We start from the raw sequence: 14,198 nt of genomic DNA, 5'->3' as shown, positions 1-14,198 counted from the left end.
TTGCAAATAATTGTTTATTTTCTGTTATTTTCTTCATTTTGTTCATTTATTATAACTATCCACTTTTATCTTAATAGAATAAACAGATGTTTAATATATACTGGGACAGTTTGCACTGAGTTTTTATGCATTTTCTCTTATATTTAAACACCTAAACAAGGATGTTACTGAGTGAAGTCCATCGGCTGATCGGGTTATATTCAGGGTGTGGTGTTAACAGCGTCAAATATTTCTTCATCAGTGAGTGAGCAATGTTGGCAACATCTCATCTGCCAACTTCTGTCTTCCTCTGGTGACTGTTTATCACACGTTTAAAAAAATCTCCTCTTAATCTTTCCAGACGCCCCGCGGAGGCTGACCAGTTTAGCACAGATAGTACTAACGACTCCTTATCTGGTTTCCTGATTCTGCCCAGCTGTTGGCTTAATAATCAACATTCAACCCAGACAGTCGTGTTTAATTAGAGGGTGAAACTTATCAGCCTCTGTCATTTAAATGTAAGTAAACATACTTGCACTGAAGCACCAAAACACACAGTCACACGCCTACAGTTTCACAAACAGACATTGAGACGATGGCAGGAGAGGCTCAGGTTTCTGAGGAGAGACCTGAGGTTTTAAAACAGTTGGTGTACATGGCAAGGGGCACATGGGATTAAGCAGGAATGACAGATGATAAGAGGCTCCTCACTTCTGAGCTGTCATGAGGAGATTAGACAGTGGGCAGCTGCACAGAGTTGCCCAATAATCTCATTTCCAAAATCTGCCTTGGTATCTTTCCATTAAAATTCTTTTAAAGACGGGGTGAGCAGAGGGGCACTCGAGAAGGTAAGCAGTCCAGTGACCGGCCCTCCAGACATTAAACTCTCTCCCGTGGTCATACGAAATAATGTTTTCTCCCATCAGGCGGCCGCTGTGACCTTAAAGTTCCCAACTAAGAAGCTTATAGGGCTGACCAACATTTTCAGCATTTCATCAAATTTTACTTTGAAGTTGTGTTCCCTGCAGATCCAATCACTGCGGAGACCATTATTTTTTAAGACTCATGAAACATTCATTTAGAAAGACTTTCATTCTCCGCTAATAAGAAAATGTTCAATTTGTTTTCAGAGAAGAAAAGGCATCGCTCTGAAGCACACGTGTTAATTCAGCAGCGTTCTTTTCTCTATTCATTAAACACAAGACAGGTCCAAAGGGCAGTGCACATCAAAGATAGCACTTTAAAGTTTAGCAAGTTGCCACAATCAAAGCAACCTATTAGGATTGGTACATCCAGCTGACCTCTGTCCTCTTCATAAGAGTGCCAGCGAGTGGTCAGTGGGATTAGTGCTGTTGTTTTCAACCCAGCTCAGAAGGAGCATGACGGGTCCTGGACTTGTCTTTGATGTTGGGTGTAGCGGGACTGTGTCGGCTTGACCTTGTGTGCTTGCTGACCTCTCCAGCTGTAGAGCTGGCTCATCTCTGAGGCCACATCTCACCACAATAGAAAGGTCAGGGGCCTTTTGTACCCTCCCTGTCTCTGGACTTGTCTTTTTTTGTGTTTCTCCATGTTCAGCATGTCTGTCACTTACTTTCTCTGAACTTTCTGAGAAGTCCACTTGTCTTCGTTCAAAATAAATCCGTGTTTCTTGCAGCATCGGTGCTTTAACTACTACATAATGTAATTGGTTGCTGGTTAAAGATAATTAATGATAATTCAGCTAGGGAGCGAAACCTTCGGGGAACGAGTGTGCTCCAGGTGTACAGGTGCACACCTGCAAACAGGATTTGATCATGATACTTTAAAGGGTATAAAGTTGAGTGCAGATGGGGAGGGGTGTGTGTGGGGGTGTTGCCGTTACACTGCTTTATAAAATACTCCCTATGGATGGCTGTCAAGTCATACTGAGAGGCTACAGATGTCGTGTGGGATCTCATTACACTGACTGTGGTTCAAGTGTGCTCTGACTTTGACATCATTACATGAGAGCACATGGGCAAATGGTCTCATCTAATCAAGATCATACATGTTCAGCTGACACCACACCTGCTGATGAAAGGTCTCAACTGAAGTCTCAAAGAAAGAACCATGATGACTTTCTCACCTGGCTGCAGACCTGCAAAATAAAAATAACAGATTACTGACTTCACACTCACATCCAGCTTTCTTCACACGCACTGTCTAAACCAGTCGTGCTTGTCAATGTCCACTGAGATATAAATAGGTGCGAGTGTCATGCCAAACCACTCTTGAGTACTGGGACAGGTAAACACTGAGGTAATGCAGCGAACGCATGCCACTGAGCTGCTTTGGACAGTGATCTTATTACACATCAGATCAGCGTTCCTTCTCTTTTCTTCTGCTGACACGCATCTCATTTGATTTACAAATATTTCATTCAAAGCCATAAGAGACAATCTTTAAAACTCGGCAGAGAGAGCAGAAAAAGGAGAGAGAACAACAGGGGGTGTGCCACAGACAGATACCAATTAAACTTTGACTTCAGTTCACATCAGGTCACAGTTGGAGGAGGGGTGCTCCCTTTACGTGTTCATGAAGTAATCCTCAAAACCCACCACGCACCAGCCCTTCCCAGTCTGTCTGTCTCTTCATCATAGCTATTTCTGCACTGAGCATGCAACGTTTGCTCTGGTTGTCATGTAGGTCTCCTACAGTGTCTCGTCTGCCGTCTTAAATGTTTTTCGCTGGATATTCTCGAAGCCATGTTGCTTCCCTGATGTGAAAACTAGAGAGAGAGTGCCGGGCCTCAGATATAAGACCTGGATTTACTGTGTTGACAAGTGGGAGCTCAGAAACTCATTACCGCCCCGATGAGAGGAGCTTTCCACTCCTACCCACAATGCACCCCTGGAAACGCAGCAGCAGAGGAGGTCGTGCTTTTCAGACAGATTGAGTCACAACTTCAATGTAATATCAGCTGGAAAATATGACAAGGACTAGGTCAAATTTTAGTGCACATGAGAACGAGGCCAGCAGCAAGGTCATACAGAATATTTTTGTGGACTGAAGATCCCAGATGAAGCTGCTACAAACAGTGTAGTAGCTTTGTCTATAGTGAGACAACTGAGATTCACCCAGCTCCCCCTCGACCCCCACACGGGGGATGGTCTCTACAGTGTGTGAGGTGGCTTTTGTCCCTTTGCTTACTGTACATATGAATGGGGCTGGACTGGAATGTCCAACCTCATGAATGTCAATTGTCTGAGGCCGGAGTTAAAGAGCAGGCTTCTCTGGTTGTGTCGTAGCGGACAACAGAGATAGAGCACACAGAGATGAGGAGATAGGAAGCGGGGGAAATGAGCAGGAAGAGATGAGCTACGCTGAGGACAAGTGTGAAAGATCGAGAGCTATAGAGACAGAGCATGAAGATGGAGAAAATGGGGGAAAAGCCAGAGGGAGATGCATGATGTTCCACTCCTGCGAGGCTTAGCCGGCCTTTCCTCAAACCACCACCTGCTCCTCTTTAAGCACATCCTGTCATTTAATACCTAATCCCTTCATTCACTCCAGTGTGTTTACTAACCATTGTCTCAGCTCCCTTCAAGCTGTGGTCAAGAGGTGGTTCAAAAGTTCGCAGTGTATAAAGAGCACGCACTCACAGTAACAGAGGGCATTGTGAGTGCGTTCGCCCCTGCCAAGCAATTGTCTGAGACCGAGAGAGACTTTGGGTTCTGAGGCCAACATCAGTTACTTTGTTTGAGGACAGATAATTGGACTGCATTAACATGCCATGCATTACCAATAAATGTAATATGAAGAGAGAGAGAGACAGATTATTTGCCTATTCTGAGTACCACTTAGCATTTGAAGCCATGCTAGCATCTTTGCAAGGTTAAACCTAAGCTAAAGTGCTAATATTAGCATGCTAACACGCTCACAATAACAACACCAAGTGACAGGATTCGTCCTCTAGGGACCAGCAACTTTTTCCATCCTTAAAACGTTGCTAACTTGGCTACCACTGTGTTGTTGTTATGAGTGCTAAGTGTCTATGGATAAGAGTGCAGGAGGCACACATGCTTTCACAACTAAAAAGATTCCAGCCACAAGATTATACAAATGAGAGGGATCTGCAAAAATAAGAGCAGTAATCCAGTAATCCTCAAAGTGCGTAAATTTACTTTTATTTTGGCTGGAACATGTTGGTGCTACTTGAGACTTTATAAAAACAGTCTAGCCGACTCTCGTGCTTGGGTAGGCAAAAATAATTACTCCACAATCTCACTTGGATTTTTACCCAGAGTGTGTCTTCATGAGGAAGAACTGAGGCAAGACGTTTCAGATGAAAACATGGTGTTTCCTCTTTTATCAGCCCCCGTGTCTGTGTGAGGACGTCCTGGCTGTTTTATGAGCAGGATGTCCTGTGTCAGCTCAGAGGACTGACTCTCTTTTGTCAAGCCTCAGGCTCTAAACAGCTAAATTGAACCTCCCCAGCCCCACGTATCCTCAGAGAGCTGTAACTGTCTTGCTTTATCTTGCTTCTGTTTTTTTTTTTTTTCCCTCTGCTGCAGGGTTTGGCAAGTGGCTCACCGACAAAGCCACCAATTCTCATTATGAACAAAAACAAGCCTGAGCTCCTCTGAAGTGGTGTGTGTGTGTGTGTGTGAGCTCTGAAGGAGGACATCAAAAGAGTGGCAAGAGTGACAGCTGGTCCTCCTCTTGGTCGGGCCCCCTGATAAGATCAGAGTGACAGCATAACATGGGACCCAACAGGTACCTCCCTCCCGCCCCAGCACCCTCCTTGCCGCTCCCATATGGCCACTAACAAGTCCCTCGCCCACCAACATGTCAGTTCCTCTTTGACTCTTCAGCCTTTTTTCAGTTCTTTTTCATTTCTACCTCCTAAAAGAGAAACATTAATATCTACAACATTTATTTCTGTTAAAAGCATGTGTCTATCTCTTCACCCGCGGAGCTACATCAGCATTTTATCTGTTTTTTTTTTCAAGCTATCTCTCTACTTATCACCTCCACACTGTTTGTCTGCCCTTCATGTGTGACTGCTCTTCTTCTACAAGAAGCCATAAACCCGTTGGGAGTGTGTTCACAATGACCACTTGAAAGCTGTGGCTTCCTACAGCTCCAAACCTAATGGACCCTGGTCGTCTAACACCTATAAAAATATTTTAGTTTGGGAAAAAGGTCCCAATTGTCTCTTTCTTGTCGATGTGCTCCAGTTAAAGACGGGCTCAGCTGGCGTGACTGAAAGAGTCAATACTTTATTAATTTTATGAGCATGAAACTGTTTTACGACTCCTCATCCTCCTCTTTCACCTCCATAATTTATCCTGCTTAACTATTTTCTTAATTGCTGCTTCGAGATGAAGTAAAAACAAGAACAGTGTGGAAATAATGATCTGAATTAAAATGAAAAAGAAAAAAAAATCACATATACACAGTCCTTTTTTTCCAAAGCATAAGAGACCATCCAATTAAATTTTATTCAGCAGGGGGGGAAACTGCTTGTTATGGGGGAAACTGCAGCATTTCCTTGGGGTCAGTAGCTTGCTGTTTGGCTTGTTTTGCCTTCGTCTCCCAGGTATAGTTAGTGGTTTGCTGCGCACCCCCATCTGAGACAGGTCCCAGCTCGCAGGTGCAGTGGAAAAAAGATTCAACAGTGAGAAATCGTGGAGGATAACAAGGCTCTTTCCTCAACACAGTATAGTACAGTATATCTCCTTTCTATCCTGTTGTTTTGCATCAGTCTCTAATTTACTGGGGTTTTTTTCTTGCATGTCTTAAGGCAAAAAAAAGCAAACAAACACGAAACTGAGGAGCAGACAAATGTAATTTCAGCTGGCTCCACTAACACGTTGCGGGACACCCTGAGGTCTCGTCTCTGGACTGATTTGGACAGGCCGGCCCCTTTCTCAGCGCAGGGGTCGGGGGGTCACGCAGCGAACAGACAGATCCTCTGTGCGCTATCAAGTCCCTGCACCTACAGGAAACACGATGAGGACAGAGGTTCAAACAGCATCAGACTAAGCAGCACCAGTTTAGTTTATCAGAGCTGGTATTAAAGCGTGCTTTACTGATGAGGCATGCATGATTCAGAACATAAAAATCACTGTTGCATGCATGCAAAGGCATTATCATTATCATGGGAGGGACAGTTTACACCAAAATATTTAGAGTTGCATGTCATGTGAAACTTGATAATTTCAGGCTGAAGAGGGCAAAAGTTTGACACCATGCATGGTATTGTCATTTGTGTATATTATCCTGATGAATGGGTCTTTGAAACATGACACAAAGGAGACTGATGGGGGAGGGCTGGCTTTAACCCTTTGTACTGGGGCATTAGGGAAAGTTGAAGGGGAAGGCTTACAGACAAGAAATGGATCTTGTTGTGAGCAGGGGTAAAAGGTATTAAGGAAGGATTTATCAGAGGAAGGCAATGCAAAATACTATTATTTCATTAATTATGTTGATTTTGTTTTCACCTACAGGCAACATATGGCAGGCCTCCCTTTATCTGCTCCTGGCCGTTAGCACCGCTGCTTCCTGGCATAAATATGTTAGAGGGGTGGCAACTGAACTTCCCTTTATTGCTCTTAAGATAAACATTAACACCTGACAGTGAATGTGCTTCAAGATAAACCAAGATTAGAATTCTGATTTATGTCCTGGTGGCAGAGATGAAGGGGCTTCTGAAGTTTTCCTGCCACATGCAGGCCAGGGCTGATGTTTCATCAGGTTAACAGCAGAGGAGTAGATAAATCTTTAAAATCTGGACCACAGCTCTGTGAAAAGTGCCCCCAGAGGCCTGGATGATGACATGTGGATGATATGTTTATATGGGGTGTGTACCAAGGCAGTAAATCACCAGTGTAAGGAAGAATGACGGTCTATCTGGGGGCCCCCGTGTGTTTTTAGTGAGTGAAGGGGGCTAGTTTGGGGGTAAACTCTGTCACTTTAGAGAGAAGTTGACCTGGCAGGTTTGACCCCAGAGTTCCTTTGAACAGGACAACCCAGGGTGACACTCAAGGCCAGTTTGTTGAGGGATTTGCACATGAAGGACAGAGGATTTAGAGGCTCCCAGAGGAGGACTGCAACTGAGATCCCTCATCTTTTTTTTTTCCATATGTCTTACATTAGGATAAAAACAGATGTATCAAAATGTGATTCCCTTGCGGAGAGGGAGATATGAGTGTTTGAGTGTGTTTTTACACGTATCCTGATGAGGTCAAGTTTTAACATCAAAGCGTCTTTGAAACTCTATCTGACTTCAGTTAACCATATGCTCAGGTGGCAGTGATAGGCTGTGACTATCTACACACTTCACAGAAAAGAGGTTAACTGGTCAAATCAGCGGCTACATGACAGAAAATGTACATTATGGTATAGATAAAAGACTTTGTTGGTGCAGAGTACTGGGCAGGAGAGCATTTTAAACACATGAAGCAAACTCAGACTAAAATGTTTTTAGTTTAAGCACTAATTTCAGCAATATAGGTTTGTGGTTCTAATACACTGCAAAACAACAATTATAGTATTTTCCATGGGAACTCTGCACGATATGACCTCAGTTAGGATTATACAGTCACGCTAACTCATGGCGCCACTTAACAAAGGCCATAATCATTAAATAAATAAGACAAAAGATGACAGACAGGGCGACACAGGCCTTAGTGGCTCCTGTCAGGCTGCTCTCCAGCAGCCGTCGGCTCTCATTTAGTAGAGCTTGACACCACCACACTCATGGCTCCCTAGCAGATCTATTCTATTGATCAGCGCTGGGTGTGCTTTAGTTGGATCAATGCTCGTCCCCGCTCTTTACAATCTGCACCAAAAGCGTATCCTCCCTCTGTGAGATCGATGACAGTGAGGACATCCTCTGCAGGATGGGCGCACGGATGTGGATTTCCTCCCCTCTGGTCAGTGAAGCTATAAAATCCACGACTAAAAAGGATGAAAAGGAAGAGAAGTGATGAGTTAGAGACAGTTTGGAAGAGAAAAGACCCAGCTTTGATGCCGGCTCTGTGTGGATCTGGCGTCCAGATGACCTGTGCTTACAGAGCGAGATTAGCCTTGACAGTTGTTTCTGGAGGGAGAGGGGCTAATCTAAAGCTGTCTGGAGATCCTCAGCCATGCAACATAAAGGCCAGAGCAGGAACGCTGTGTCAAAAACCCACAGAGCAGTTCATCTGGCCTTATCTCAAGACTCCAGCGCAAAGATCCACGGGGCAGATTAGAGTGTTTACATTTCGTTGAGATTTTTATCCTGACATTCCTGTAGAATTAGGCATGCTGTGAGAGCCAAGAGTGGATTCCTGCCTCAAACAAACTGTGTGTCCCTGCAGCGAGAAGCCTCTTATTTTGCTGGTGTGACAAACAGTGCATAAGCTAAAGCTGCACGCCTTCACACAGAAGGGCACTGCTTGGGCATATCTCAGTGTGTATCCACCTAACAAACACCCCGGCTCTCCAGGAGATCCACTATGTGTTGTCATGGCAGTCCTCCAAACACAGTAGGGATGTATTTAGGGGCTTTGTATTTCCTGTGTTTACCAAGCGTCTTGGGCAATCCAGCAGTGAGGCACAGGATGCTGGTCTCCACAATGGCTGCAGAGAAGTCTTTGGATTCTCTGTGGAGCAGCAACACACACAGACAGAGAGGGAAAGCTAATCTCAGATGACAATGGTGTGCAAGGGCTGAGCTGTTATGTCACTTTTCCATCGTACCAGCTAGAATGCTAATGACAGACATCCTCTCCGCTCCTTCCCTTCCTCCTCGTCGCTTCTTACCTCACCCATCACATCGGTAGGCAGGACCGAACACTTGGCACATTCTAACGCAGAACTCAGGACATCTCTCGGTGCCATAAGTGGATTTGTCAACCGGGAAACAGGGCTGTATTTATAGAAGGATCTACGTAAGGGTCAGAGAACAGTACTCTGACCTGTTTTAGCCTGACATCAGCTAAGATAGCCCACTGAAATCTAGGTTGGGAGTGTAAGTGGCTTTTCCAGGTGTTAGATCAATTTCTCCAAACATTGCTCCCTCTCTCCAAGCACGCATATGCACAAGTAATGGACTACTGTAAATCCTTAATGCACCACTGAGTTTCCTAGAGTGGCGGCCGGGGAATAACTGTCGTCAATCACGTATTGTAAACCTCAGATCAATTAAGGGGTGATGTGTGCTGGTGTTTAGCATAATGAAAGGGCAAGCCTGGTCCCCTGTTGATGAAAAGATCCTTACTGGTGACAAAGAAGTCAATATGGTGCATTTGTTAGCTCTCACTGGAGAAGAATTATTTGTACCATGTTGGAAGTGATAATTTCTTTCCTACTGTTTGAATGGAAGAGTCAGTAGTAGTTATGTATATTGCATTTGTAGCACTTTAAATCAACATTTTAAAAACATTTTAAAGACAACAGGCTCAACCTGATACGACATTTTGGAGCAATTTAAGCAAAGCTCATGGTGTAACATTCATGGATGTTCATGTTCCCCAGAGGATGAATCCTACTGACTCTAGTGATCCTCTAAATTTTCCTCTACTGCCTCCAGCAGAGTCTACACTTATCCAGTAAAATATTTAAACTTTAACTGGATGGACCAGCACATTTTGTCTATCTATTCATGGTCCCCTGAAGATAAATCCAAGTGACCATGAAGTTGACATTTATGGTTTTGAGTGAGACCCCTCAGCAACCACTGAATGTACTGCCATCAGAATTGGTTCACATATTCGTATCCCTCTGAGGATGAATAATTTGCATAACTTGCAGTTAGGGACTAACTGCAAGTTAGGGTTGCTAACTTGCAAAATTAATTAGGGCTAATTAGCAATGTTAGCAGTCTATCGTGCTAAATAATGATGATAAACATGATTTTAAAAATTTACCTGCTAAACATGAGCATGTTAACATATTCATTGTGACTACATTAGTATGCTAGCACTAGCATTTAGCTCAAAATGTCTATACAAACACGCACAAAAACGCGTTATCACATGACCATTAACGTACACCGGGCATGCGCGAGCCGGTGTAAACAGGAAGCAGTTGTTCTTGCTTAGTTGTAGAAAATACTACGAGCAGTAACGGCGAAAAGTGAGTATTTAACGGCACGGCAGCTGCTAGCAAAGACCCCACGGTCAGTAACGTTTGTAATTCGGTGTCGAGGATGGTAGAAGCCAATCAGGAAGCGAGCGTGGGTGTTTGCGTCATCGTATTCCGCCCAGCCGTTGAATTTCGTGCTAATTAGCAGTGTTAGCGTGTTTATGTTAGCATGCTAACACTAGCATTTAGCTTAAAAATACAGCTTTTATTTCTGTTTCCTGAAATAATCACCAATTGAGTTGATAGGATCGGTTAGCATTGATGACACCAGCTTCCTTTTTAAGTTCTTTTTGAGGATAATATCTTTCAAGATGAGTGAAATTTATTTTGTGCTGTAATATTTGGACACAGAAGATAAAAGGAGCATTCGTTTTCTTTGCAAATAATTTGTAAAAATCTCAATTAATTACTGATCTTCATGTATTCATGGGTAATTAAATATTAAAAGTACCATTAAAGACACTTTGTAGAAAAGCTAATGTAAAATCAGTTCAAAGAGCAGTCAACTGACTTTTACTCCACCACACATTCCTAGTGCTCTGCCATTTCCTCATAGCGAATCTGACACTGCAGCCCCCTGCACAGTCCCATCCTTCATCCCTGGATGAGCCCGTTGACTAATGAGGGGCTTAGATTCAGAGCCATTACTTCACCACTGTCCAGAGCCTGTCTTTCCCATCACGTTGTTCGGCCTTTCTGCTCTTGCCTTCTCTCTACTTAACTGTTCAAAGTGGCCCTGAAAGGCATGCACTGTGGGAACTCAGTGGAGGCTAAACTCCTTTACTGTGTGTGTTTACAGATAGTAAAGGATGCACCGGTGCATTCAAATAAAGTGTGAGAAACCCGTCAGTCCTGCACGGCACTAATCTTTAAAATTGGAGTCACTTTATTCTCAGAAATGCCTAGTCATTATAAAGTGTGTGAGTATTGTTGAGTCTTAATAGTGTGATGCAAGAAGGGATTGAACTTTTTCAGCCTCGGGCCACGCTATAATACCACTGAACTGGCAGATTTCCTAATTTAACTTGATTTGCTGTCAGTATAAATGTGCAGGAGTAGGAGGACTGGTAACCACACTGTTTCAGTATATTATCCTCAAAATGAACTAACAAAGGAAACTAATATTTTCCATCGTAATGTAGATTTTCAAATCGGTATATCCAAAAATTGGCCCAAATACTGATTGTCAGCTTGTGTGCATGGCCTTCTGAGACTGAGGATGGACAACCTCAGCTCAGAGTAAATATGATGCATTTAATCAGCCAAAAAATATTTAACAAAGCTTTTATTTCATCATAGACATTTGTATTATGGAAGCCTTATAGTTTATATACATGTCAGAGCTAGAGCTGCCTGACCTGTACTCATCAATTATGCACAATTGCACCTATCTTCTTGTCCCACTAAAGTAATTACAGGGTAAGCAATGCAATCAGCCTGTGATATTGTAATGATAATGCCAAGATAATAGGTCCCACATACAGGTTGTCAACATCTCGTTACATCCATTATGCTGTCAAAACAATGAAAAAGAATGCAATAGTAAAATGTACCCACGCTATATTTATTTACAGAGGAATAATTGAAAAGGAAAATCAAATTTCATAGATCAACACACTTCACACCGCTCAGAGAGAGTGTGTCCCGCTCTGAGTAGACAGTGGTAAAACGAGTTCCTCTTTACACTCAAACACGAGCTCCTCTTGACACACAAACACAACATGTCTGAATGAGTTTTGGTGTGAGGCTTCTACCTCATGGTGTGAGGTGCTTTTTTCCATCTAACACCCCTTCACCAAATGTCAATTGGCAAATAAGCCCCAGCCCACCCCCCAGAAAGAAGACCCTGATTAGGCTGGCGATTCTCTTTGTAAAGAAACAAGAAGAGACAAGAAGACGCTAAATGTAGGCAAATAAAGAATTATAGGCCTTTAAATGGTTGCCACCTTTGACAATACTAATCATTTTAAATCCAGCAAATACACAGATGCAGATGAGTCCACAGGGCAAACACACACAGCCACTATCTGCATGACAGTGGTCTTATTTATGGTTTACTTTTAACACAAAAACACAGACTTTGAGTGCTTGACATGTTATCATCCAGCAATCACAATATGAATGGAGACAAACAAGTAGAGGAAATATGCTAACATATGATCTGCAGCACTAAAGATCCCCATCTCTGACAAGATAAAGACACAATGTGACCAGTGAGCCTCTCCACAAGCCTCTGGTAAGTGGACAGCATTCCTTCATGTGGCTTTTGAACTTTCTCTGCTGCAGGGGTTTTCTGCTACTCCAAGACTACTATTGTTCCAGTGTGGTCATCAACAATGACTTGGGTGTGTATGCAGCTTGTCTGCAGCTGAACGCTCCCCTGATTCTTGTTTTTGCCGTCTGAACAGGCCTGAGCGACACACCCCACATCGCTAAATGCTCTCCCAGGGAAGGCAGGAGGCATCAGCCTGACTGCCAAAGGACAGCTCAATACAAATAGAAACCATATAGCATATATCATTCATGACAGGTAACTGGAAAAATATTTTCTGTGTGTGTGTACTGTGGTGAACGCTGAAGTCCTCAGAGAGACAAAGTTGCACAAACAAAATCTCTATTAGACTTTATTTTAACTAAAAACAGGTGTTTATATTTCTACATTCTCATGCACAATGCATTTAATACACATTACACTGCCTAAAGCATTTGCCTCACGCTTCAGCTTTCTGACAAGCAATGACCCAATTACCTCCACTCAACATGTTCACATAGGACAGCCAGTCACTGGGTTCAACCCCACAGGTGTCCAGAGTGCAAGCCCAGAAACTTCAAAAGACATCTTTTATGATCCTTTTTATGGTCTACTCACTTTGCCTATTCTGTTTGCTCATCATGTCTTGCTCAATGCTAAATGAAGCATCTTCTAAGAAGATCTGCTCTGTAGAAACGTTGCCTTTAGTTTCACAAAATTAGAGATAATTGCATTGTTCTTATTATATGATGTAACTTTTTTTATTCTGCACGATGTGTAAAATACTCACTGTCCCTGGTTTAGGTCACTGAACTGAGGACATTGCAGGAAAATTGTTTAAGACATGTGGCAAAGAGGAGGGAGTAAAAAGTACAGGTTACATGACTAATTATAAGTTTCAGGGACAGGCAACCATTTCCCATGAAGAGCTATGAGAACTCAGTCATGTGTACTGTGGCCAGTTTTAAACAGATTATTTGCAAAACGACCCTCTACATGTTTACAGTGTAATTATGTGGTATTAAAGTGGCATATCCAAAATATAATGTGAGTATTTTGCATGTCCATGCACAGCATCATAAATTGTATATTTTGGTTGGTTTTGTTTACACTGGAGAATATATGGGTTGTATTTAAACCCAGAACTGCATCAGGTGCATTCACTGATTAGTTCCTCCTCTCCCTGGGTGACCTTGCAGTAAACAGTGTACTAATGAGTTTGTCTGGGATGAAAACCTGTGGACTCGTGGCCTTCCTCTGCATATGGTCGCTCATCATTGCTCCACACAGTAATGAATAGCCACTTTAACAGACAAGACTGAGCTAACCACCAGAGTAACAATGCACATCCGATTCTTTATAGCATCTAATTTGTGTCCATGCTGTCCACTGCAGCATCTGCACCTCCGGTCTATCTGCTCCCGCCCCCCTTCCCTGCTGCGTCCACTTCTTGTGCTGTGTTCCTGGAAGACCGCAAAGGAGTAATCAATGAGTCATGTGTCCTGATTACAACCAACTCCCTATGGGGCATCTTCAAAGGGCTCTGGAGTAGATGGAGAGAAGGAGCAGCATTGCCCTCCATGGGGTAATTACAAGTTGGGGCTCCATGGTTTCTACTCCCTTTCTGTGGCGAGTCAGGCTTAAAGACAGGCCAGTTAACAATCCAGCCGGTCCTGTTAGCGCAGTGGGAGGCTCTTCCAACCACTGAGCACCGACTGGTGGGGCATGCCATCCAAAATTATACAAATCCACCCTCATGCACACACAGAAACACATGCTGCAGCGCTGTGTTTGCTAGGTGACAGTAACAGATGAGGAGAACACTGGCAAAGACAAAAGACACCAAAGAGAGAGACGAGGAGATATTTTCAGGTTT

This window comes from Lates calcarifer, linkage group LG16_LG22, assembly GCF_001640805.2.
Source record: "Lates calcarifer isolate ASB-BC8 linkage group LG16_LG22, TLL_Latcal_v3, whole genome shotgun sequence".
NCBI classification, from domain to species: domain Eukaryota; kingdom Metazoa; phylum Chordata; class Actinopteri; family Centropomidae; genus Lates; species Lates calcarifer.
This window is presented reverse-complemented; position numbering follows the sequence as displayed.